The sequence below is a fragment of the Pteropus alecto genome, unplaced genomic scaffold, assembly GCF_000325575.1.
Source record: "Pteropus alecto unplaced genomic scaffold, ASM32557v1 scaffold341, whole genome shotgun sequence".
Taxonomy (NCBI): Eukaryota; Metazoa; Chordata; class Mammalia; order Chiroptera; family Pteropodidae; genus Pteropus; species Pteropus alecto.
This window is the reverse complement of record NW_006430739.1, coordinates 498,554-503,968: the sequence shown is the minus strand read 5'-3', so window position 1 is coordinate 503,968 and position 5,415 is coordinate 498,554. Positions and strand designations below refer to the sequence as shown.

At 47.2% G+C, this 5,415-nt stretch overlaps 1 protein-coding gene across 7 annotated transcripts in view; it reads left to right on the top strand.

The window, feature by feature from the left end:
• The window catches only part of MAMLD1 (mastermind like domain containing 1), a 55,599-nt gene that overhangs the window by 10,757 nt on the left and 39,427 nt on the right, over positions 1–5,415 (top strand). The gene's annotated exons all lie outside the window — the stretch shown is intronic.

Below are 5,415 nucleotides of genomic sequence, written 5' to 3'. Positions count from 1 at the left end.
CCCACTGGGGCCTTGCTGTAAGGCAAGATATTGCCGCCATGTTCATTAGTCACGAGCGTAAGTCTTAAAGATTTTCTGGATGGAAAGCCATGGCTACTCCACGTAGTGTGTGATTCCCACGCAGCTGAAACTACCCCTTCTGCCCTCTTCACATATAGAAATTCAGGTCTGCCCAGTGGCCTTGGCCGCCACCAATCTCAGATCTGTGGCGTCAAACCTCAACTCTGCCCCCACTTTTCTCCTTCCCTGAGTGATTTTGGGCTCATTAGCTTAATTCAGGTGAAACACAGATGACACTTATTCACCTGAGTCCTGCACAGACAAGGTCCTCTGAACTGGTAGAGTGTACTTGGCTTTGACCTTCAGCTTCTATTCCAGCCCCAAGGCAGCACCTGTTTCATCTGTAGGCCAGCTTTGCCAAATCCACTCAGCCATTTGAAAAGGACTCCATCTTTCTCTTCTCCCTCAAGATATCATCTTTATCCTACTAATGATGCTACATTGGAATGTGTTTGTAGGAGACTATCTCAGGGTTTCTTACTGTGAAAAGAGGTCAACCTGGGTGTCAGAGTCTGGCCCACGGGCACATCTCTTCCTGGCTTGTGGCCTCACCAGCCCTAACACGAGTGAGAGAGACCAGCCTCTAAGGGCCTGGCATTCTGACAGCTCAAGAGTGGTAGGTTAGGGCTCAAGGAAGGCTTATTCAATGATAGAATACTTCATCTTCTCAGGGGATGGCGCAGTAGACGTTAAGAGGTCATTAAATCCATATGCATCTATAGGTTTAGGGCCATTCTTAGAGTTGCCAGTTCTTCCAACTGGTGCATCCACATTACACAATGGAAGGAGACAGTTCTAAAAAATCCCTCACCCAGGTCAGTTTGTTTCTGCACTTATTGGTACTACCACTCAGATAGCTCTGCTTGAAGCTTGTTGAAGCCACAAGTCCTCAGGTTGGGGTGGCTGAATGCTACATACAGTGTGAGAGAACTGAGAATGGTGAGTGGTAGAGAGCAGCAGGAGGTGAGATTTTAAAGCCACCGCTGGCTGTCAGATCAGTGCCGTCATAACTAGGCCACTCGCCTCCCGCCACCCCCTCCTGATACCCCATCGTAGCGGATGTGTCCTTAATTGTCAAAGAGCAAACTGAGGCCCACACAGAGGGCCCAAACACCCACTTTACAGAAGAATCAATCGTGGCTTTGGAAAGGGGAAGTGACTTGCTTACAGTCACAAAGCAAATGGAGGAGCTAGGACTTAAGTGCAAGTCTTCCAATATCTATTCCAGAGCTCCTTCCTCCACCCCACCTGGCTTCTGCCTGCGTGGGGTGCTGAGCATGCAGCGTGCTGGCTCAGGGCAAGCCAGAGAGAGGCACCAAGAAATCCCCTACTCGTGGGTCAAGGTTCTTGCTCCAAACCACCTGGTAGCAGAGATTTGTTCCAAGACAAACTGACTCTTCTTGAAACCAATCAGCATTCAGGATTCTCTGCCATTCCCAGCTACCCTGGGACTCTCCAGAGCTTCATGTCTTGCAATTCTAGAAATGCTGAAAATCCTGTTTGTTCTACGGAAAGGTCAGTTTCAGTTTGTGGGGACATTCTTCTGAAAAACAAACATGCAAATGATACATATACCCAAATATAGGCATTTATATTATACACATGTATACTCATCTGATCCTTTGTATATATCCAAGCATATTCTTTCTTTCCCCACCCCCATCCTCTTTCTCTTCCTGCAAACCCAATCCTGATGCATCATTGTCTTATCTCTTCTGGGGCCACCTCCACTGTGTCCCCCATAGTGCCTTCATTTCTTTCTTCTGAGCAAGTCTACTGGGGACCACCCTTGTCTCAGAGGGCTTGAAATCCAATCTAGTTGGCAAACATCAGTTTCTTGGAAACTCAGGGAGAACTCATAGGTACCTCGTAGGAACTGTACATATTTTTGCTGGCGTTTCATCAATGTTCATGTTAAACCTCTAGCTAAAGTGTCCAAAATTAAGTGTTTATAACAACCTGCCACACTTCTTTAGGAAGTGTACTATATATATGCTTTATTCTCTTTATGCCCATTTTATGAGCCTAGACTGTACTCTCATAATCTAGACCTTTTTCAAGAAATCCTTGTCCTTTTTGCCATTCTGGACTGAAAATGTAGAAAAGGGGGAAATTGTCATATGTCATTGTTCAGAGAGAACCAGAAGTAATATTGACTTCAGAGCTGAACTTGGTCTCTATCAGAAGGGTTGCCTTTGTTTTCTCATTATTTAGGGGATGGGGAAGCCATCACATGATTTCAAATGCATTTTAATGAATGCTTATGAGGTCGTGGGGATCACATTGGTGGCTTTGTCTGCCGATTATGAAATGGGAGTCTTTAGGCATTCATGAATGGAAATAGTCATTCCTTTCTAAAAGATGCCAGGACACCAGCCCTCCCCAACCCTGCTCCCCCTCCACACACCAAAGGCAGGAGTTGTAAGGGCTCAGGCTGGGAATTAGGACACCTGAGGTCTAGTGTTATCATTATACCCTAACTAGATATGTGACCATAAGCAAATCACATCCCATTCTGTTTTGTATAAAAAGAGATTGAGATGTGCTCTCTAGAAATCCTGCCAGTGGCTACTGATTCACTTATTGTGAAAAAAAAATCTCACAGTGAGTGGGCAGGATCATGGCCTGAAGGAGGTAGAAGCTGGCTGGTAGCTGGGACCAATAGCTTACTATTGGAGTCCACAGAGACTGGAAAACGGCACATGTGTGAAGCTGTAAATTTCGTTCAGAAGGGTCTAGAACCTTGTTTGGGGACTTGTTGCCCCCCAATGCTAAGTTGAGAGGGGAAGTCATTCAGAGTAGGAAGCTATCTTCTGCATTTGATCTAAAAAGTTTGGCTATGGAGTCAGTCAACACCCATCCCAGGTAGGCTGACCTCTACCTAGCACCCACTGGCCCAGGTGACTCGGCAAAGGTGCCAGCGTGCACTGGGCATGGAGGAAAGCTCAGCTGGCTTCTAGCAATTGAGATGAATAAGAAATCATGAGACTGCACAAGGGGAGACACTCAGGCGAGCCTATATGTAGGGGCAAAATTAACTGGATAATAGATGTCCGCACCTCACCAGTGCCTGGTGATAGCAGCAGATGCATTTAGAGTGAGGCTGGGCAGTTCCGTGTCAACATGGCTGCTTTCCCTGGTCTTGTTTGGGCTTGGCTGTGGTTCTGACCAGTCAGCCAAGGTGCTGTAGGCTAACTGTTGAAAGCTCTCACCATAAAATCCAAAATGCAGAACTGCATTTCTAACAAAGTAGAGTCTCCTAAGTCCATTGAAAAAGGAAAGCTCAAAAGAGGCTCCCATCTCCCCCTCTGCTGACACTGTAGCTCAGCCAGCATCCCCTGTACCCCCAGGGACAGCAAGGCCAGCCTGTCCCCTGATTAGGCATGCTCACAAAGCATTCAATGAGGCGAGCACCAGTGGCTGTCCAGTTACAGGGTTGGCACAGCAAGCATGGCACCCGCTCCAGCAAATTGGATCCACCAGCAGTAGGACTGCCATCGACACCCTATTGTGGCATCCTGGCATCTACTTCATCTTTGAGGAGCTGGTTGGGTTCCGGAATTGGAATTGATTGTAGAACCTGGGCTTGGATGCACTTGATGGGTGCCTGCAAAGTTACGTGCACATGCTCTCTCATTTTGGAGAGCTGGAGACCCCTATCCTTTGCCAGTGGTTCCTAATATTACCTTTAGCACCCAGGGGTCATACCTTGCTTTCCCCACCTTCTGCCACCTTAGTCCCAACAGGTTAATAGCAGACCAGCAATTAAATGAAAGGTCTAGGAGCAAGAGATTCCAAGCTTTTGCAGCTCACAACCCCTGCCTTTCCTCCCTTCAGATCCCCCAATCCTCTGCCTGATTCTACAAAGACTTCACTGTCATTAAACCTGTCTTGCAGTCCAAGACATCACGAATAGCACATTGGGCCCCACCACTGCCAGCTTGGACTCCCTGCAGGATATCTTACATAACACCCACACTCAATCTTTCCTTATTGATCCATTTCAGACATTTCTATTTTCATTATCTCGTATTTATTTGAACTCTTTGGGAGAATGTGGAAAAGACCAAATTTCAGTTTGGGACCTGATGACTTACTTGTTTGTAGGCCACCCCGTAATTGATTGAATGAATGGCCAGGCAAATTTGTGCCTTGGTCATTTCAAAAGAAAAGGCAAAGAAGAAGGCAAGTCTCCCCTCACTCAGAGCGGTGGAGCCTCTTCTGTGGGGATAAGGTGGTCAACGTTCTGCTACTGTGGTGGATTAAGGCAGTGGGTCAGGAGGCAGCTGAGTGGTCATGGAGGGGCCCTGCCTTTGCCCTCCAGCTGAACAACTCTGGGCAAGCCCTGCCCTTTCCCTGGGCCTCGGGGTTCTTGTCTTTAATAGGACAGGGTTGGATTCCCAGGGCCCTTCCACATCTACCCTTTGTAATATCAGCTTCCAGTCAGTGAGGGTCTCCTACGTGCCAGAGAATCTGTGCCGTTCTACTTAAGAGTCAGAGCAGTGTCATGAGATGAGAACCAAAATTACACACATTTTACAAATGAAGAAATTGGGCCTCAAAGAGGTTAAGTGTCAAGGCCAAGACCTAGCTGTGCTGCCTCCGGAACAGGACCCTATGTCACATGGCCTCTACCCGCACTCTGGGCCAGTGGTTAACAACCTGGCTGTCCATTTAGAATCAGCCAGGGAGCTTTGAAAAAACTTGGATGCCTGAGCCCCACCCCCGATGACATCGAAGCAGTCCATTTGTGGTGAGAGGGCCTGGGAATCTGGGTGTTTCTAAGTGATTCTGTTGTGCAGCAAGGCCTGAGATATGTGGCCTTGGGTGATCTCTTTTGACATTTAGTCTGCCGTGAGAGTCGTGACCACTGTCGTTCTAGCACATGGCCCCCAGGCACGTGTTGACCCCCAGTGTGCCAGAAGTGAGGGAACATTAGAGTATCAGCACCGGATGTCCCTGTAAGTCTTCCAAAGCTAAAAGGGAGTTTCTTACTGAAAAAGTGTTTCGAGAGAAATATATCGGTTAGACTGTTGGCATTTGGATGATTTCCAAGCCCCTCTCTACCAACCTCTATTCCTCCGCTCCACTCCACTCTCTTTCCCCTCATTTGCAGGTCATGGTCATTGACATGACTGCCACAGATGACTGTATGAAGCATGAAAGAGTAGGAAATACTGTATTACTAATTGCTTTGTTCCCAAAGATATGCTTTTATAAGTGGTGGGCAGCTCCCCTAAGGTGCAGAGCTCAGATTGGGGCCTTTTCCTGTTGTTTCATATCGCCCCAACCTGAGGATGCATCTGCAGAGAGGAATTTCTTATTTAGATAATTTTATACTTTTTTTTTTTTTTT